The sequence below is a fragment of the Dermacentor albipictus genome, chromosome 1 (assembly GCF_038994185.2).
Source record: "Dermacentor albipictus isolate Rhodes 1998 colony chromosome 1, USDA_Dalb.pri_finalv2, whole genome shotgun sequence".
NCBI lineage: Eukaryota > Metazoa > Arthropoda > Arachnida > Ixodida > Ixodidae > Dermacentor > Dermacentor albipictus.
In genome coordinates, this window is record NC_091821.1 from 196,573,351 (window position 1) to 196,595,748 (window position 22,398).

The window sequence follows — 22,398 nt, forward strand, 5'->3', positions numbered from 1 at the left end:
TCGACCAGACGACACACATGTGCACGGCCGTATTATAGTTCGTATGTTTCCGTTTTCGCGCCGCTTCAAGTGGACAGTTTTCGTAAAGAAGCTAGCGCCATCAAGTGAAGAAATGACAAAAGAAGCTTTTTAAGCTTTATATATTTTTCACAGTGTGTCGCGGCAAGCACGTGTGTTTCTTTAATGGTTGCGCGTGTGCCGTTGCCATGCGTGCGGGGCAGCCTGCCTCGCAAATCTAGCAGCTATGGCTCCGGTCATGCTGCGCTATGGTTTCGGAAGTATTAGTTGGCCTGAAGACTTTCCATATTTCTCTGGCTAGACATAAAAAATTCTTATGTTACTTCGCCACAGCAGTCAATGGAGAAGAAAGCTTTATCGCATCAGCTGACTCGCGCAAGCGAGGGTTCGAGTGCTCCGCTGCTGGATCCGTAACAACGCTGGCTACATTTAGCACTAATTACATAAGTTTACCGGATGCATCTCAGCGCCGAGTCCTCATCCGCATGCGCATTTTAAAAGACACATAGGCGGCTTAGTCGCGCGTGTGCCGGCAGTATGCGCACACAACTCGTATTACAAGGCAGCTTCCCTCCGACATAATTCTTGGCAATGAATGAAAACTATTTACCTTTCGTATCGTTCGCTTGGTGTGGTGGCATTGGAAGGAGCTTGGCGGTGGTATTGCGAATGAATAATGGTTGGTACACATGCCGGATGGTGCACGCTATTGCTCATTTTGTTTCCGACGAATGCCGACTGCAGATTGACAGCAGAATGACAGCCTTTGCCATATGCTCGATGAATTGATCGGAAATGATTTTTGACAGATACGATGGGTGACCTTTTCCTTTGTTCCCGTAGCGTTTGATGTGCTCTTCTAGAAAGGGATCAAACTTGGCAATGGCCTCAAGCACTACCATATAATTGCCATTTCTCGGTGAATCAAAAATCTCCTCACTGCCCCTAAACGATACGTTGCGCTAAGCTAGAAGCTTAACTACAACGACTACGCGCTTCAACACCTCTGTCCAGTAAGCGGTCTTAGTGACAAGATGCTTAACCAGCTCCTTGTCAATTGTGATGCTCGAGTTAGAGCGGGCGAGCCATGCTGCCACGTAGTTCCGGTGCTTGACACTATTTTTATGTGCGCAAACCTTTTCTTCTGTTCTGGGGTTCCACTGGGGTTGCTTGAAATCAAAAATAGTTTGCACATGAAATAGTAAACGGAACCTTTGGACTCCGATTACATTAACCAGTGTCGCTCGTACGCCTCCCCATTTACAGCCTTTCTCACGAAAAGATGAGGTGACATATAGCGTTTGTGAGTTTTGTATTACTTTTCGGAAGACGATTTCGATTTTCGGAAGAGATCTTGAAAGTACAATGGCCCTTTCTCAAGGCATACACTCCGAAAGCTGTCAGTAATAACGTCCGGCCACTTAGCAGGGTCACTTCGGAGAATCTCGCAACGTACCTCTTGCTGCGGGGGTGTCTGTACTTCTCTGTTGCCGCAACGAGAAGCCGTCTCATTCATCCTCTCGAGGCACACTTTGTGGGTGCGAACATGGTTATTTGAAGCCAAACTAACAGGAAACAAATGAGTCGGTTCTTGGAGTTTTGTTTTCTGGCGCTCGTCAGAAGGAGGCTCATCGGTGTTGTAATCTCAGCGCTGACGCCCGTTGTTGCAATCGCACTGCTGGCACGAGTTGTTGCAACTGGTTCGCAAGCCAAAAATGGCTGTGGCTTAGCTAAGGTTAAGCCCAGGATGCGAAGCATACTAGCCTTTATTTTAGTTGTTGAACCACTGTTTAGCCTGGTGAACTGCTGTTGCTTGGATATATTTGGTTCGGCTAGACGAAGAAACAACTCATGCAGGCGAGCGCACGAGCTGAGACCCGGCTATGTAGCTAGCTACGCGGCCGCAAGCGAGAGCACGAGTTGAGCCTCCGCTTTTGCAGCTGTTATGACGTCATATGGTAGCTACGCGGCCGCCCGCGGCGCAGCAAGGAAGAGCGCGGTTGTGCGGCTAGTATGCTTCGCATAAAAACCAGACGACAAAACAGACGAGGGGGAAAAGTGCAGCGTTCCTTACACATTTCACGTCGAACGCATAACACCCGCACAGTACGTTAGTTTCAAAATGAAGCAAGAATTTGAAGAGAGAGAGAGAGAGAAAGAGGTTGCCGTCTGCTCGGAATGCCGCCGAGCAGACGACAACCAAAAAAATGGCTGTGGCTTAGGTAAGGTTAAGCCCAGGATGTGAAGCATACTAGCCTTTATTTTAGTTGTTGAACCACTGTTTAGCCTGGTGAACTGCTGTTGCTTGGCTATATTTGGTTCGGCTAGACGAAGAAACAACTCATGCATTACTGCTTCGCCTTCAAGAGTGGAACGCGACAGCGTTCCCTTCGACCCGCCAAGGGGTGTAAGACAATGGGCTACAGGGCAGCGACTACGCGCCCTGCATTGGACGCGGTGAGCGTCGAGCAAAGCAGCGTTCGGCGCGGCAACGAAATGTGCGCCCGAGCAAGAGACGCACGCCTTAGAAACAGCTCGTTTCTAAGGCAACACCGCATTCACTAGAGGCGCTTTTGTACCGCTTTGAAGCATCGTACTCGTGGCTCAGTGGTAGCGTCTCCGTCCCACACTCCGGAGACCCTGGTTCGATTCCCACCCAGCCCGTCTTGCAAGAGTTGAGCCAAAGCCACTTCTCCTCTGTCGTGACGTCACGGTGTCACGTGGTTTCAAGGCGACACCGCCGCGCCTGAGGAGCTGGGTTGAGCTCTCGTAATATGCTTCGCATAAAAGGGTAGCGTTGGCCTGGCGGCCTGGGGCACAACTGGAAGCATCCGAAGGCCCCGGCAAAGCATGGGTCGACTGCTAACAGAACAACTTGTTTATTCTAGCATCACAAAGAGCGGCCGGTCAGGTCGACCGAAGTGGAGAGACGGGAGAGCACGCTACTCAACGGAAGAAATCGGAGCCTCTCTCCTGGCGTCCCGGGGCAGCTGCTTTTATACTCTCGGAGTTGAGGGCAAGAGGGAACGTCACGGGACGAGGCCACGTGACAGCGGGGGACGGACAAGCTGAGAGACATGTTGAGACGAGTGTAGTGACGCATCAGCCGGGCCGGCGCCGGTCAGACCTCCTCGCTTCACACTTGGGGAGCTCCTCTCCCCGGCTGCCGCGCTTTGACAGGCGTGGGCACACACACACACACGCACACACAAAGACACGTGGCACTGAACATGCCGGGACGCGCTTGGCGGGGATGCGTTGCGGCCGCTCCGAACGGGCCAAAATGTCCGCCGCTTTGAACGAAGCCACGGCGTCCGTTGCATCCGCGCCGGCTATACCGCGCGTCGTAGGCGTAACGTAACAGACCGCCCCGCCGGGGGAAGGAGATCCCGATGGTCAGGGGACTGCATCCGCTGTCCGGAGGGATGTCGCTCGATGATGCTCATAACCGAAGTCGGTCGTCCCCCGGCGTTTCTTGAGCGCAGCGCAACGAGAAGGCCTCGTTCTCACGTTCAGGTTCACACAGGCACTGCAAAGTGACTCCGGGAGAGTTGCCATTTTTGTTCTCGTTCCCAGCAAGCGTTAGAAATACGCAAAAACTCAGTCGCTCAGTCAGCAAGCACGGCACAACCCTCACTAAGCCATGCCAGGCTCTTTCCCCCCCCCCCCTTTTTTTTCTACTGCCTAGTTCCTTACAGTAGTCTAACAGCATCCAGAACGCGTCCACAAATCGGAAAATTGCACTAGAAAGCACATCATGACTTTGAAACACTAAACAAAAGCAATATGTTAAAAATCCTGCCTCAGGAAGAAAAACATCAGTAACAAACAACTCTGAGGCTGATTCCTACGTTAGGGGCTTCGACTTAAGCCATCGGCGTTACCGTTGAGACTCCCCTTTTTGTAACGCACCTCAAAGGAATGTTGTTGCAAAGCGAGGCTCCAGCGCAGGAGGCGGCCATTTGTGAAAGAGATGGTCTGCAGCCATTGGAGAGGGCAGTGATCCGTTTCGAAGCATGCGAAGCGGAGATCGCAGCGAGCGACCGTACACCAGCTCAGCTGGCGAAAACCCCGTAGCCGCATGCGGCGCGGTCCGTAATGCAAACACCATCCCAGGTAGAAACAGCTCCCAGTCAGTTTGTTGTTCAAACCACAATGCTCTCAACACGCGCTTCATGACGGAGTGGAGCTTCTCAAGGGAATTCGACTGTGGGTGGTACACTGAGCTGTGTAACAGCTTTACCCCGCACCTTTCGAGAAAGGCTGTCGTCAAAGCGCTAGTAAACACTGTGCCCTGATCTGATTGGATTTCCGCAGGAAAACCAACTCGCGCAAATATGGACAGTAGTGCATTGACTATTTCAACTGAGCTGAGTTCTTTAAGCGGCACTGCTTCAGGGAACTTTGTCGCTGGGCAGATCACAGTCAAAATGTGTCTGTACCCCGTGGCTGTTACCGGCAGAGGTCCCACTGTATCAATAACGAGCCGTCTAAAAGGCTCCGTAATGATAGTTACCAACTTCAACAGCGCCCTCGATTTGTCCGCTGGTTTGCCCACCCGCTGACAGGTGTCACATGTCCTCACAAAGTGGTCTGCGTCCCGAAAACACCCTGGCCAATAGTACTCTTGCAAGAGACGGTCCTTAGTTTTCTTAACTCCTAGGTGTCCGGACCACGAACCCCCATGCGACAAGCGCAACAGATCCTGACGGTAGCACTGAGGCACGATCAGCTGATCGAACTCCACTCCCCTGCGGTCTAGATACTTCCGGTACAGGACCCCACCTCTTTCCACAAAGCGAGCATTTTTCTTGGCGATACCTTCCTTGACAATGCAGCGTATGTTTTCTAGGCTGCCATCCTTCTTTTGCTCGGCTATCAAAGCCGCCCGGCTGACTTTTAGCAACCTATTAAGTCCGTCTGACGTAGGCGCGATGAGCAAATCTGCAGATAGCTCTTCTAACTTTCCCGTGTCGGGCATTTCCTCTCCAGTATCTGGTGCCTTTAACGCTACAGGCTCAATTTTATTCAGTTCGGGCGTGCTCTGAATATCAGCCTGCTGCGCCTCTGACCCTTTCTCATTGTTCGACAACGTCGGCCCCGCAACTACCGCCTTTGCAGCGAGCTCCCGAACCTTCGATCTGGTTAAGGCCTGAACGCTAGCCTCACCAAACAAAAGCCCCTTCTCGCGCAGGAGGTGATCGGACCTGTTCGAAAATACGTACGGGTACTGGGGGGGGGGGGGGGGCAGCATAGATGACACTGCGGCCTCCGTCTCAAGCGCTCCGAAAGGTCCTTCAATAAGCACTTTTGCTATGGGCAGACACACGCTATGAGCTTCCACGGCTTGCTTGATCCATGCGCACTCGCCCGTGAACATATCGGGTTCTACGTAAGAGGGGTGAACTACATCCATTGTAGCTGCGGAATCGCGAAGCACTCGGCACTCTTTCCCGTTCACGAGGAGGTCTCGCTTGTAAGGCTCGAGAAGCTTCATGTTCTCGTCAGTGCTGCATAATGACAAAAACACGACTTTTGTTTTTGTTTCCGGACACTGCGCCGAAAAGTGACCCGGCTTCTGACACGTATAGCACACGCGCGCTTGCCTCGTCTCGCACCGCTTTCTGCGTTCGGCTTCGGCTGCCGCCGTCTCCTTACGTTCGGTAGGACTGCTTTCACTCGCATCCGCACTACGTGTGTCCCCCTTTGCTCTCACGGGCGTGAACTTCGGCCTCTCAAACTTGGAGCCAAATTCACCCTTTTGACCGTCCTTAGCTCCGCGAGCCCGACGCGTCACAAACTCTTCGGCTAGCTCAGCGGCTCTAGCCACCGTACTAACGTCTGGCCTATCCAAGACCCAGTACCGCACGTTCTCAGGTAACCGACTATAAAACTGTTCCAGCCCGAAACACTGCAGAACTTTCTCGTGGTCACCAAACGCTTTCTCTTCTTTGAGCCACTCCTGCATGTTTGACATTAGCCTGTAGGCAAACTCTGTATATGACTCACTTCTGCCTTTCTCATTTTCCCGAAACTTCCGACGGAACGCCTCTGCTGACAGCCTGTACTTTTTTAGCAGACTCGATTTCACTTGGTCGAAATCCTCTGCCTCCTCTCTATTCAAGCGAGCGACTACGTCGGCCGCCTCGCCGGGTAACAAAGTGAGCAAGCGCTGTCGCCACGTTTCCCGAGAGAACCCCTGCTTCTCGCACGTTCGCTCAAAGTTAACCAGGAACAAACCAATGTCCTCTCCAAGCTTAAACGGCCGCATTAGGTCAGTCATTTTGAACAATACTCGTTCTCCTGCACTGTGTCCCTGACTTCCATTACGAGCGCGTTCCATCTCCACCTCGAGACGCTTCATTTCCAAAGCGTGGTCGTGCTCTTCTTTTTCTTTCTGCTCGTTTCGTTCACGCTCATCTTTCTCTTTTTGTTCTTTTCGTTCACGCTCATCTTTCTCTTTCTGTTCTTTAAGTTCGCGCTCCTGTCTTTTTGCCGTCTCCCTCTCCTCAATGGTCTCAAGGCATTCCGACAGCTCGTCATCCTCAGCTCCTAACTCAAGAATAGCCCTTAGGAGTTCTGGTTTTCTGAGTTTGTCTGAGACATCCAGACCCAACTCTCTTGCGAGCTCCAGCAATTTCGGTTTGCGCAACGACTTCAAATCCATGGCTGCTCTGAATGCTGCTTTCTCTACTGTCTACTATTGTCTTGCCGCAAACTAACCCGGCAGCAACGACAACCACAATTACCAGCTCTGTTTCTGACACTAACAAAAGCCTGGCAAAACTCAGAAGAAAGTCCCGCACTCACCAAACCTCGCAGCCAAGAATTCAGCGCAGTCGTTCCGCTGCAGGCAACCAGTCATCACACAGGGCTCGTTGCACTGCTCCCGGATGGTCGTTGTGCTGCTCAGCATACAGTCAACCGCATATCTTCGCTGCTGGCCTCCGTTGTCACGATTTCACCGCTGACAACCAGCTGTTGGAACCTCAGCACTGACGCCCGTTGTTGCAATCGCACCGCTGGCACGAGTTGTTGCAACTGGTTCGCAAGCCCCAAGGGTAGCGTTGGCCTGGCGGCCTGGGGCACAACTGGAAGCATCCGAAGGTCCCGGCAAAGCATGGGTCGACTGCTAACAGAACAACTTGTTTATTCTAGCATCACAAAGAGCGGCCGGTCAGGTCGACCGAAGTGGAGAGACGGGAGAGCACGCTACTCAACGGAAGAAATCGGAGCCTCTCTCCTGGCGTCCCGGGGCAGCTGCTTTTATACTCTCGGAGTTGAGGGCAAGAGGGAATGTCACGGGACGAGGCCACGTGACAGCGGGGGACGGACAAGCTGAGAGACATGTTGAGACGAGTGTAGTGACGCATCAGCCGGGCCGGCGCCGGTCAGACCTCCTCGCTTCACACTTGGGGAGCTCCTCTCCCCGGCTGCCGCGCTTTGACAAGCGTGGGCACAAACACACACACGCACACACGAAGACACGTGGCACTGAAACATGCCTGGACGCGCTTGGCGGGGATGCGTTGCGGCAGCTCCAAACGGGCCAAAATGTCCGCCGCTTTGAACGAAGCCACGGCGTCCGGTGCATCCGCGCCGGCTATACCGCGCGTCGTAGGCGAAACGTAACATCGGGGAGGTTTGGCACCTTTTGATCAGCAGTAGTAGAAATCGGGCGTGGCGAACCGGACACCTGGAGCTTTATGGCAGGGACCCGGCCGAGAAGCATAGACGTTGCTGACTCAGGAACAGGACAGGGCTCTGTTAGCTTCGGCTGCTCAGAAATATGGACAACTGAGGTTGGCACCGCTTTCCCAGGATCCAGACAACCAAGATGAGTCAAACCTTGCTTTTTGCCAGGAAACCGTGGTGATGGAGTTGGCAAGTCCTCCACAGAAGCACAGCCGGTACTATTGGGAGTATGTTTGACACAGACTCTGGGTAGAGCGATTATACTGCTCCGCGGAAGCTGCATTCAGTAGGTACTTTGTCATCTTTGGTAGCTTCTTTTCACGCTCTTCTCTTTCTAACTTCGCCTTTCGTTTAGACGCACCACTTTGATGCTTCCGACGGAGCATTTTCGCATGAATGGATGCTAATTGTTCACCGGGCCCTTCGTCAGTCCGACGCGACCGCAGGTGTCCAACGGTGGCCATCCCGATGACTGGCGCACGCTGCCTGGATGGTCCGTGGCTGGCCGAGAGTGGTGCGTTCCCCGGGAGCTCCTCAGCGGGCGGGCTTATGCAAGCTTAACTGGCGGCTCGGGGCTGAATCGCAGCCCGCGATCAACTTCCTTTTATAGACGCGCGCCGCGTCTGTGTGCTACTAGTGCCAAAGCAGGCGTTCACATATGCATAGAGTTCCTTGTAGCAATTCCCTCCTTCTCCTCACAAACTCACTCCTTCTCCAGTTCCGGTCTCGTCTTCCTATTGGCTAGGGGCTATCGTCTGTTCTGGGAGGTTCTCGATTTTTCTTTCGCCCCGTCGACGCCGAGCGCGAGAACGAAGGGGAGTGGGCGACCCCTAGCGCGGGCGAAGTTACATGCCCTCCGTTGCCCCTGAGTCATTTTTTAACTCGACAGCGTCAAGGAGCTCGTGTCGCAGAAAAGCCGGTGTCGTCGGCGTCGGTGTCGGCGGCGTTGGCCGTGAGCGATAAATCCCAGCAGGCACTTCATGAATAAAAAACAACTTGGAAGATGGGCTGGGTGGTAATCGAACCAGGGTCTCCGGAGTGTGAGACGGAGACGCTACCACTCAGCCACGAATTCGATGATTCGATTCGATACAAAAGCTCCTCTAGTGAATGCGGTGTTGCCTTAGAAACGAGCTGTTTCCAAGGCTCAGGCGTGCGTCGCTTAGGCGCACATTTCGTTGCCGCGCCGAACGCGACATTGCTCGACGCTCACCGCGTCCGATGCGGTGCGCGTAGTCGCTGCGCCGTAGCCCATTGTCTTACACCCCTTGGCGGGTCGACGGGAACGCTGTCGTGTTCCACTCTTGAAGGCGAAGCTTAAGCGTCCTCCAATTTTTTCTACTTCTTTCTGGAAAGTTCGGCGGCCAGTCTGACCTACTCTTTCCGTCGAGCGCGCGTGAGGGTGCGCAGCCACTAGGCAGGAATGGGCCCTGTAGGCAGGCCTTGGTGTCCAGCTCTCCAACTTCCCCCTTCACTCTTCCACAACCTTTGCCCGAACAGTGAACATTCCATACCTCACAGCACGCGGACAAAAGCACGTGTGACGTCTTCTTTCCTTTTCTGACCAGACTCTGCCATCAGACTCATCATCATCTGCTATCGGACTCATCCTCCCACGCCCAAATTACCATCACGGTAAAGAAACGTCGAATGGGAGGCACTGTTGGGTACTGCAGCACATCCTTTCTATGAGAAGGACAGCGGCGGAACTATTTGAGAGGTGGAGGGTGGCGTGATGGTGACGAGGGGCAAGGGAGATTGAGGTACTCATCCCACATTACATGTTTTAGGTGTTTCCCCCTTGCCCCTCCTATCCAGACAGCACTGGACAGATGGACTGACAGGAAACCACGGAAACTCCTCCAAGCAAACGCACCTCGCTTCGTAAGAAAGAGGGCCCCGCCGGGGTGGCGGGGGATTCCTGTTTTTGCAGCTCGACAAGCTCTCCCAAAATGATCAGGCTAAACGCACGCTGTTACATTAGGTGGGGGTGGGGGGGGGGCAGTCTGCTCGTTCTGGTTTTCTCGCTTCATACATGTCGCTCAAAGTTATGTTGCCCATGGCTCCTTATACTAAGCAGGTCAGAATAAATGGGCCCCCAGTAGGAGAATTCTCCTACTGTCCGAGGTGAGGCCCTGGGCTGCAGCCCCTTTAGCGCCCCCCCCCCCCCACCCTTAATCCAGCGCTAGGGCCACCACGTCATGTGCAGTACCTCGGGGTAATGCATGCAGCAGTACGAGAATACCTGCTTTACTGTTTTTGCTCATGCCACATCAGCAGATTATTCGCGACTAAATCATTAATCGCAAAATAGAAGAGTTACAATTGCCCCGCACAAAGCACTACTCGTAATAAAATCGCCTCCAGCGCTTGTCGAATGTTTGCCGCAGTGAATGGGTGCATTTGCGTCCTTCTCACACAGATGGCGCCACACTCCCAGTTTCCAGTGCTTGTGTGTGCAGCGGCTTTTACCACGTATCAAACTTTCTGAAATTATATACTTTCGCTGTGCCCTGCGATAAATGCATAAATTTGCGTTCTTTGCTACGCACATCCGCAATTAAATGTGGAGCTGAGCACATATATGACATAGACTTGCGTGTTTGAAAATTAAATAAATGATCTGGCTTAAAAAACATATAACACCCATCAACAACGCCCAACTGGCCCAATACAAGAAGCGAATATATGTCGCTCTTTGCGGCTATTGAATGCATACCCCTTAATTTTCAACGGCTCGAATATAGTCACAAGAAGCGTATCCGTTATAACTTTACAAGCATATTTTCTTCTCTTCCGCTTCGCTCGTGTTGCATACTGAACCTTTTCCAGCTCATCATCCGTGTTACTCAGAATGTATTACTCAGAATTGGGCGAACACGTACGGGGCGATTATTTGTATTTCCGAAATCTTCAAAGAGCCGGACATTTCTTGCACGAGAGACCGCAACACATAATCAACAAATTAAAAAAAAATCGCTTATTAACTTCCTAATTATATGCGCCATCAAACATACCGTAAGAATGCGCTGTTGTTGCACTTACTTCTTTAACAAAACGCTCTTTTATGCACTGATACGCAAAAGTAACTGCAACGCGGATGTATTTAGGATAAAGTGGATACGTCTTGGAAACTCACCCGCTGCAATTCGTAAATTCGATTTCTCGTGCTAGTAATGTCCGCCTCTTCGAATAAAATAGCATAAACAGAATTTGAACTTGATTGCTCGAGTTCCACACACACACAAACACACACACACACACACACACACACACACGCACACACGAACACGCGCACACCCACGCAACACGGAAGCAGCTATTTGATGTCTAAAAGATGTCTTGAACGGCTAATTCAAAAGTCCAGTGGCTGTCCTGATCAAGACATTTGTAGCCATGGACGTCTAGAAGTACTTCAGTAAGCCCTGCTAACGTTACGCTAAAAGTTGGCTGATAGACAGCTTGACAAGAACAACTGAAGACTTCTATTAGACATTTCCTCACACATTTGCGGAGGCTGTTACAGTAACACGAGGTTTGCCCACAGTTACAATTTATTTTAAACGAGGCACGGACATCAGAAAAAGAAAGTTTATATTGTCGAATAGAGTGATGTACAGGTAGTTTTTCCAGATATGAACCATGGGAATAGTGCAGTACAGTCTCATTGGTCGATTAGTGCTTTTTACCTAGACCAATCAATTGAATGCCGCCTGTCAATTATTTTTTAAATAAAAGATATGTACTGTGTGCTGATGCCATGCCAATGTTCGCCCATTGACTTAAACAAGAACACCTCAGCATGAAACACGTCATTATTGACAAAACTTCGCCCTGCTGGGTCTCCACTGAATTGAAATAGTTTCTAGCAGGGAAACATTTTGTCAGTCATGCTGCAGTTCAGGCAAAAATTACACCCTGGTTTCAGCTACAGGAGGCAGAACGCTGTGCTGCAATGAATTGTTTTGTTAAGAAGGGATAGTTCACATCTGGAAAAACACTCCGCGGACCACTCTAACTGGCAATATAAATATATATTTTTTTCTGATGTCCGTGCCTCATTTAAAAGTAAATTGCAACTTACTTTGTGGGTGCCTCTTGTAAGGTCGCCACATGCTTGCACAGCATCACGCAGAAATAATGGCCATTTCTTCGGCATACCATCCATTAGTGAATTCCTTGCATGTTACCGGAACTGAAAGATAAATCACAATATGCTGTTATTTTTTTAATACACTGTACGATGAGTTTTTCATGCATAAAACATGATTGCAAACGAAAATGCAGCATGACATCTACTTCACACCATGTTACATGGTCATACTTTATTACCTAATAAATTAGAAGATATGCAGAAAGTGTAATTAACCAGAGTGACAGATAGCCGCAAAGGTGATCATGCATGAATCTTGAAGATGATTGCCGCCACTGCCAGAGCAGGCCAACCTTCGTAGGACAGCACTGGCTGCCCACAATAGCTTGCTGTCACAGGCCACGCGTGAAGGTTCTTGTAGACATAGGCAAGCAATACCTGCACAGAAGAGGGAAAGAAGAGGAGAGAGAAAATAGCAATGTTCAAATTGGAACTGCAATTAGCAATATGTGCGAAGTAAGAAGTTTGGCTCACATTAAAAATAAATTTAAGCATTCCTTTCTCTTCAATTACGGGTATCTATACTACAATATATTTCCTGGCGTATAGTCATTAAATTGCACAACAGAGTCAGACAAAGTCAGCCTTCAAATTAATATATGTTTTTTTGTGGCTAAAAAGGCATTTCACTTGTCAAACAAGTCTAAGAAGCTTCCTGCAAAATATAATCAGTTTAAAACAGTAACCCCCTCTGCAGGTAAATGATGTACTAACTTAATTAAAAAGTTAAATAGCGTGTTTGGCATTTTTCACTGCCTAGCTGTTGCCCTTTTTTCAAACTTAGACATGACACAGTACAGACTAAGCAGGTAGCATGCAAAGGAGGACTGGTGATAAAGTAGTGTCTTAAAGCAACGCTTCTAGGCTGGATCGATCATTTTTGTTGATATAGTTTCATGTGACCCTAATTGGCTTAGGGCAGTACCCCCTCCCAATGACGCATCATCTTGGATGATACGTCCTAAAAATTGGAAGTATCTCATGATGTGATCAAACGATAACATTGCCCACTGTCTTGGAAGTGTTAACATCCTTGTTGCACAAGAAAGTGCAAAGTGATTTGTATAGGTAGCAAATTCATAAGTGCATCTATAGCCTCAGGTAATTCTGAGCATCTACTTAATCGACTCGCAATTGAGAAGCCACTGCACACAAAAAGATGTATGCAAGTAATGGTCCATGTTGAATAATTGTCCACCTAGTGATAGGTCAAATCTGGCAGTCTAATGTGCCAGGGCAAATGAATTGCTAAATTTTGATAACACCTCCAATCATATTATTGAAATAGATGACAAAAAACAGCATAGTTAAAGCTATAGTTATGACACAATTTTAAAAGCACATTTGCGAACTGCTGGAACCCTCAGCATCATGCCTGTTCTACATGCACATATGCTGCAGCACAATCTCTATCTCAGACGCAGGCGCCTCCACACATCATTGTGCGATCTCCTCACAATAAGGTTAGAAACAGCCTGCACAAGCTACCTGATGTGATTCGTTCGGCAAGCGCCAGCCAAGTACTAACGGTGGTAGAGTGAAATTCAACTTCGTCCTTGTATGGAAGCCTCGGCCCATGTTTTATCAATTCTAGCGACAAAGCACACCTTTTACAGCACACATAAATCTTAAATTAGACTGCTTGCTGATGCTGTACAGTAAATTCCTGTAAAGAAACTAAATCACACAGAAAACACTTAGAATACAGAACTAATCACATACTGGCTTGAATAGGTTTGTGCATTAAGGAAGCAAGGCGTAATGTACACTGCTGTAGCAAATTTTTACTCATGCATGGAATACTGGTAAATGACGACACAACAGAGTTAATTTGTGATTTCTCACATAGCCCTGACTACCTACAGGTAAATTTTGTAAGGCTTAGAGCAACTAATTAATAGTAGAACTGTGTATGTGCACTGGCACTGAGAAACTGGTTATAATAGTGGCAACTTATACGGGACCAGTGCAAAAAAATTGCCGTTTGTGAGACACCAACTAGTTATTTTACCACGAAGCGCTCCCTGGCCTTAACCCATACACAAAGCACTGCGAGGACCAGAGAGGGTACAGCACATTGGCTTACACTGATCATAATGAGGTCCCGTCATCCAGCTAACGCCAATGGACAAGAAGGGTGCCCAGACATCTGTAGAGTGAAAAGAACAAAATAAGAGAGCATCAAGTCAGTTGAAGGACAGATTTGCAATTACGAATGAGGTGACCCACAGTCATTCATTAATACATGCCAAGCAGTGGAGATTGCAATCCCAGATGAAGCACCTACTAGGCTAAAAGTTTTGCTGCTTATTTAAAACAAGGCACCAGTGAAATTTTCACACCAGTAGCCGATTGCATTTGGAATTGTATAGACGAAGTAAACATTGCAGCTATACTTTTGTTTTGATATAAAGTGGGGATGCTACAAGCTCCGTAGTCACGACATGCGAGCGTGCACGCAACGCTGTAACCCATGCAAGAACAAAAGGACACAAAACAGGGTGAGTTCAGTCTCGTTCAGGATTACAGTCAGCGCGTCCTCATCGAATGCACTCCGTCCGGTTCATTTGTGCTACGTTAACCACAAAGACTAGCAAGCAGAACCCTCGTATAAAAGTAAGGATGACGAAAACCCGCAGGGCAGAAGGGCCCGTCCATCAAGAATTGTCGCGGGTAACACCTAAAAATATTCACATTGTTGACGAAAAACGATGTGCAAGGTATTTCACTTACCGCAAAAAGTGTTATCCGAACGTGCGACGTACAAAGACGCACCGAGAACAACGAAGGCGCGAACGCAGGCGAAAGCGAAAACACGCGATACAGCCGATGTCACGAAGCACGGATGTAAAACACACGGCAAACGGCATCAGCACAGCTAAATGACTCCAGTTAATATCCAGTATAAATGTACAGAACTGCTTAGAATGACGCACAACTGGCATAACAAACCCACGACCGAGACATGGCCGGCGGCAGTGGTCGTTTCTTCAAACTTCTTGCCTTCCAGCGTTTCCAGCGCAGAATGAGATGCCCGACAAATTTGGAGCGTGTCTACTTGACTGCCGCCGAAATGCTCTGTGACACCGCTGTGGTCACTACGACACCGGCGTTTCGCTCCTGCTGTTGTCAGTACCTGCTGCGTGAGCGTAGAAGAATGGTTTCCAGGGGTCGTGTGCACGCCCCGATGGAAAACAATAACACGCCCTTGATTGTTGAAGTTCTGGTGTGAAATTATTTAACATTAAAGCCAACTTATTATGTTGCTTTCTACGAGTTCAATTTTTCTCTGGCGTCTTTTATTAGTTAATGCCGACGGCCGACGGTAACCGCACATTTAACACGCCGTTTGGCATTTTATGCAGATTTAGACAAATAGATATAAAAAAGTTCTTGAGTTAGACGTTCTGAATGTGGTTACCAAAATAGACTCTGGTGACACCAGTAGTTGGTTTTACCGCAGATAGAATATATACTAGCATATTACAGGTGCTGAGGTTATGGTTCGAAGAAATTCCATTTTCAGTCTTATCATAGACCAAGACGTCTATAGCCGTTTGTAGCCGTCTCAAGAGGTTTTTAAGAGGTTCTGTGTTTCGTGGGCACACACGCACGCGCGCACACACGCACACACATACACACATACACACACAAACACACGCACACACACACAAACGCACACGCACAAATGCACAAACGCACGCACGCGCACACGTATACGCGCACGCATACACACACACGCACGCTTACACACGCACACGCATACTCGCACACAAACACACGCACGCATACACATACAAACACGCACACGCACGAACACACAAAGAAACACACGCACACACGCGCACACACATGCACACACACAAACGCAAACACGCGTACACGTACGCGCACGCATAGGCACACACGCACGCTTACACACGCACACTCGCGCACACAAACCCACACATTTGCACACACGCACACGCACGCACGTACGCACACACACACGCAGGTACACGTACGCATACACACACGCGCACACGCACGCATACACACACAAACACACACACGCAAACACGCACACACACGCATACACACACGCGCGCGCACGCACGCATATGCACACACGCACATACATGCATACACACACAAACACACTCACGTATACACACGCGCACACGCACACAGACACACGCACGTACACACACACAAACGCGCGCGCGCGCATACACACAAACACACACGCATACACATGCATGCTCGCGCACGCACGCACATGCATATACCTACAAACACACGCACGCACACTCACGCACGCGCACGCATACACACACAAACACGCACACGCATACACACGCGCGCGCGCACGCGCACGCACGCATACACACACGCATACACACACGCACAAACACACGCACACAAACACACACATTCACGCACACACGCAAACACACACGCGCACACGCATGCATACACACACAGACACACACACACACACTCACGTATACACACACGCGTTCACTCACACACACACACACACAATCACACACGCACGCACGCACACACACACACGTACACACACGCACGCATACACACACACGCGCGCGCGCACGCACGCATATGCACACATGCACAAACACACACACGCACGCACACACATGCATAGGCACACAAACACGCACATTCATGCACACACACACACACGCACACTCACGTATACACACACGCGCTTACGTGCACACGTACGCACATGCACAAACACACGCACGCACACACATGCATAGGCACACAAACACGCACATTCATGCACACACACACACACGCACACTCACGTATACACACACGCGCTTACGTGCACACGTACGCACATGCACAAACACACGCACGCACACCGACCTTCTAATGCAGTAATAAGAAATACAGGCGGTCTATCCTGGACAGGCCATTTCAGCACAAAACATGAAGGGCGCCCTAAGTTCTATGTGGACCGAATTCTTTTTACATATTTTTTCAAGAGTGAACTACATTAGTCAAACCTATCCTAGAGCGTGTGGGCTGCATTTTGGCTGATGTCTTAGATAAGAGCAATGCTTCAGCAAGCGTGTACCCAAATATTTGAACGCTATCCAAAAGCCGCACTGTGGCTGAAGCCACACTTTCGCATTTTGAGGCAAATGAAGCAGTTTTTCTTTTCTGCTTTATTTTACATCCACGGGTGTGGGTTAGTCTAAGCGGATAGATAATAAATGGCTGTTTTTGTTCAGCGCCTACACAAGGGAGCAATAGAAGGAAGAAAGGCATTCAGTACTTCCCCCTCAAAAAAGAAAAAAAAGAAAAAAAAGCGATTGCGAAGGCGCAAATTGATCGAATGCGTGCATTGGGTTGGCGTGAATATGGCAATCATGTTCATAGTTTATCTAACAGTGAGCGACATATTCATATTCTTATTCGTAAATTTTGGGAAGAAAGGGGCACAATAAGTCAAAGAAACGCCAGGAAATGTTTTATTTCTGGAGAGGTGATAGATGTAGCATTACCGCATACAAAAATGAGTTCATCTTCGAGGAGAACCTATTGTGCAACCAGATAATTTCATCCCTGTACTATTTTTCTTAGTAAATCTAAATACTCAGCGACACCACACGCAGCATTTACCTCTTATTTAAAGCGCAGGTTATTATATTCCTGAAAGTGCTTTTTGAGCTGACGGCCAGATTATTATTATTAAAGACAAACTGTGTGTTTCGTGCGCCCCAGCTCGCTCGCAGAAGTTATTCAGTGTTTATGTTTATTTCACAGAAATCGCTCACTGTTCTTAAAGGGAATTTGCATACGGAACGAAAATGCTCAATTGAATTCTGGAGTTTTACGAGCCAAAGTCGCCATTTAATTATGAGGCATTTAATCTCTAACGCAATTGAATTACTTATGAGGCAAGCCGTAGTGAGGGATTCCGGATTAATTCTGACCACCAGGGGATCTTTAACGTGCCCCCAATGCCCGGGACACTGGCGTTTTTTGCATATCGCCCCCATTAAAATGCGGCCACCGTGGTCGGAATTTGATTCCGCGACGTCGTGCTCAGCAGTGCAACACCATAGCCGCTAAGCCACCGTGGTGGGTCGCGAATATGTTTAAGGGCAAGTACAGGATCTTTTTTTGAGGGAGGGGGGAAATGCAGTTCTCGCAGGAAGCTAAGAATGTTAACGTTTTGAGAAGTCGAAAATAATTTAGTCACTGGGCCCGTCAATTCTGTTCGATGCCATCGGTTCAATACCATCATAATAGCCTATTGATGCGAGAGCATCAAACGGTCCATTGAGCAAAAAAGGCAGTGTCTGTAGCAGCGAAATGGCACCTAAATTCTCATTGGTTGCGACGCCACGTCACCTGCGCGCTTCTACGGAGCAGAGTGAGCGAAAGGGAACACCTGCTGGGGGCGCGCTAGGTGTTGCTTGAGGGGAGAGGGCATCACCGGAGAGGGCCTGTTATCCGCGTGTTCCTTGTCCGTGCAAGCTCTCGCCTGCGTTCTATCTGCGCCTTGAAAAAAAAGTATTGGGTTTTACGTTCCAAAACCACTTTCTGATTATGAGGCGCGCCGTAGTGGAGAACTCCGCAAATTTCGACCACCTGCGGTTCTTTAACGTGCCCTCAAACGTAAGTACACGGGTGTTTTCGCTCCCATTTAAATGCGGCCGCCGTCGCCGGGATTCTATCCCGCGCCCTCGCGCTCAGCAGCCCAACACCATAGCCACTGAGCAACCAGGACGGGTTACCTGCGCCTTGGTGATTGCTATGAAGAAATGAATATATATATATAAAAAACTATATATCGGAAGGAAAAACGCTACTGGTAGTCAGTTTCGAGCCCAGGAGCCCACGCTCAGAAGCTGACTATCTTATCCACTGGGCTAAACCAGCGCCTCCTAGACCGCCGGCCTGTGCACTCTGCTTTATGAAATCATGATACTTGGACCGAAATTTCCATTGCCAAGCCCGGCGCGACGAAAGAGGTGAGGCTTACTCGGGAGCGTCCCCGTTACATTCTATGGCAAGTCAGCATGACGTCACGGATCGAAGGGCACCGGTCTCGTGCTACCTAGGAGGCGTTGGTCAAACTTCTCAACGCGCTCGCTTGCCCGCGAGGAGTTCATCACTCCAAGGACCGCTTAGCGACGTTCAATTGGAAATTAATGCTTCGCATTCACGACTCATAAGAAGTATTTAGTTGACCTCGGATTTCTCTGTATGTTTTTAGAGTGATCAGAAAGCTGCATGCCACAACACGCGTCGTTAATCTGTTCCTAAATAAAAGCTAACCAAGTCGCTTTTTGAACAAACAAGTGGAAGTGGTTTTCTAGTAGCTCTGCTTGAGAAGCGTACCGAGGCACCTCCCCAACCGGGACTTTTAAATTTAGAAATTTCTAGAGTTCTTTGTGGGTCTGAACTCCTTGCTTAGAAGCTTAGAAAATGCACATTGTCCAGATAAGTCTGTAGTTGTCGTAACGCTGTCGTGAGCAAGATAACGAAGAAAAAGAAAATAAAGAAAAAATAGGGAAGAACAGGAAATTGACTCTCTGGAAGAGACCAATTGCGGATCGCAGCCACTATGCTCTTGCTCTTGGTCATGGTGACAACATCATCTTGTTCGCCATTATAGTGGCAATTCTCTAAGCCACTCATTTTAACAAAACATATGAGAAACCAAAAAAAAGTGAGTAATTTGTGCAAACTCCTTATCGACTTTAGTATATGTCTTGAAAATATTGATGACAGCCAACCACACGCCCCAATAACACACGCAATACTGAACAGTTTAACTCGGGTTATTGAAGGAAAGCACGAGGTGATATTACCGCGAGTCCCGGGACATGCTGGTATAGCAGGCAACGAATTAGCGGACTCGTTGGCACAATCGGCCCATAAGAATGCAGAAATTCAACTCATCCCTTTATCGGATACGAATGGATACGCAGCGCATATTAAGAGTACTAAAGAAGGACTTGTGTATGCCAACCTGGTTCAATGAAAAATACTAAGGAATTGGTTCTTTACGAAATGGACCCACAACTCAAATACCAGCTAGATGCAGAAATTCCCAAAAGTACCGAGCCACTAATTCACCGACTGTGCCTTGAGACAGCATGTACCAAACATTTTCTACATCGTATAAAACGGGCTTTTTCTCAGCCTTGCTCATGTAGCAATGATAATGAGGATGTTCGCCATCTACTTATCGAATGTCCCAGACGCGCGACGCAAAGATGGCAGGTGGAACAAGAGCTACACTTCAATGATCCTCACCGACCTTTCTCAGTTGCAAGATTACTGGGCCCGTGGCCACCGAAATTGCGCAGCGAAAAGCATAGAACGCACTCGAACGTTTTTTCGAAGACACAGGCATCCTTAACAATTGCTAGATATCGCACTGAATAGTCACACGATGTATACTACAACTTGCTTCTATTGTTTGTAGTTATTAGCGCTTGTATATTACGTGGTATACTCTTTTGTATTCTCATCTGTTTATATGCTCATCACAATCGACATCACGGCCACTTGTATGTATTTGTGACTTTGTTTGTGACAGATTTTTGCGGATTTCGTGTGGCTGCTTTCTTTCTTCTGGTCTAGATAGCGCAAGTTTCACGTCGCTGCTATTTCTCCTGGCTCAGGCTTTTCGCTGCATGGTGTCAACGCACTACATATTTTAAGGTGAGCGCGATTAAATTCTCCATGTGCCTGTTATGAAGCGGACGGCTGCCCTGTAAAGGTACGGCCTCAGTTGCGCAAATAAACGTGCGTAAGACGGCGCGCTTAAAAACGCGCGCCTCGCATCGAGGGCCACACCACTATAGAGGCTAGAAAGTTTCTAACCTTCTATATAACCTTCTAGCCTATATAACACCACTGCACGTTCGCGGTCGCGATAAGCAGCGGGCAGGCGAGAGTTCTCGCCCTCTCTCGAGATGCCTCGGGAATGACAGCGCGGGAATGAAGCCCGCCATATTGGCCTCGAGCTCCACCACTGGAAAAGCTGGCGCCACCGTCGGCGTGACGTGCTAGGAGGGATCACGTGGACATAGCGGCCGCGTCGGCTGCTTCGGGCGCGCCGAAGCGAGCTGAAAACGAGTTTAAATTCCCTCGTACGCTGCGGTCCTTATTTAGTGGCGAAATTTTCCCGCTTCGAGTGTCTCCTTTACAACGCTTGAAAGCACTACAATAGGTAGTGGCTGCCTTTGAAGGCGCGCAACATGGCAGGCTACTGCTCGGTGCCGCAGGGCCGGACGCACGTTACGGAGGCCGGTGTCGGCCTTATTCACACGTAGCCGCAGGACAAGAAGCTGTGTGAAGCTTGGCTCGCGAAACATAAAACGGGCAGTCATCGGCTACAACTCGGGTATCCAGCAAGCACAGACGCGAGGAAGATTTCTGTTACGTCGCCCGGTCTGCGATATTCTGGAAACGCGCACTGAGACGCTCGCCTGAGTCCGCTGCCCGACTAATGTCATGACGGTTTGGTCTATGAACTTGTCGATCATATAGATACTGGCAAGTTCAGTGAAGTGGAAAGGCAGCGGTAAGAAGCACATTTAAAGAAAGCGTGGCATATGGTCATGTTTGTGTTATGAATTAATGCACTGGATTACAAAAAATAGGAGCAGCGGGAAATTGCACGCTGAGAACGCCGATAAACATACAGTGCGACGCAACTCGAGAAATAGTATTGAAAGGTCAAAGAATTTAGAAGAAAAAAAGATTGCATCGTGGCGACGGCACATCACAGTCCCCGTAGGCGTCGAAGTCTCTACAATGAAATTATTTTTGAACAGCTCTGATAGCGCCCACGCAACAATGGTTGCCTGTATACTGTCAAATGCTCATATTCTGCGGCCTAAAGCTCATGGCACGGTGCGAAAACGCGCGCGCGGAGAAAGCGAAACAGCGCGTGGACAAGTATGCAGACGCGCAGGCGGTCGCTGCGAATCTGCACGATAGCTGCATTGAGGCTTCATTCTATTACGCTCCATTAAGTTATGCAAACACTATAACAACATATTTCACATAGTTTGTTCTCAGCGTTTACCTACCTTTCACGCAAGAAGCCGGTTCGGGAGACTCCATCGCGGCGACCGCGCGCAGTGGCGTTCACTGTACGTATTCGGTAAAGAGATAGCGGCTGTAAACGATTGTGTGCTTTCAGCTTGCCTAAGATTATTATTTAGACAGTAAGAAACTTCTCTCGTTTCGAAAGCACTTACAGAAATGTCCGGGAGAGCTCGCGCGTGGTGTTTTCAGTGAGCGCTGACAGCAAAACCTATGAGGAGCGCGCCACGTGATCCCTCATACTACGGCAGCGAGGCGCTTCCGATAGAGGGCGACTCCGTAACTCCTCGCCGCCAATACGCGCGCCGGTCGGGCCCGCCGGTGACAGCGTTGACCGCACCTCCCACGTGACGACTTCGGCGCCTGTGATTGGCTCACTCGGGTTTGCGGAAACGCGGCGCCACGAAAAAATGTGTTCGAGACCCATCCTCGCACGGCAGAGA

General features: G+C 49.2%; 1 long non-coding RNA gene across 1 annotated transcript; it reads right to left on the reverse strand.

Moving 5' to 3' along the window:
- Window positions 1–12,078: 12,078 nt before the first annotated feature.
- Window positions 12,079–14,832, reverse strand: LOC135903159 (uncharacterized). Its single transcript, XR_010564737.1, has 3 exons — window positions 14,600–14,832; window positions 13,953–14,015; window positions 12,079–12,244 (listed from the first exon to the last, which is right to left on the reverse strand). It is a non-coding gene; the product is annotated as an uncharacterized lncRNA (long non-coding RNA).
- Between the last annotated feature and the right edge of the window lie 7,566 nt (window positions 14,833–22,398).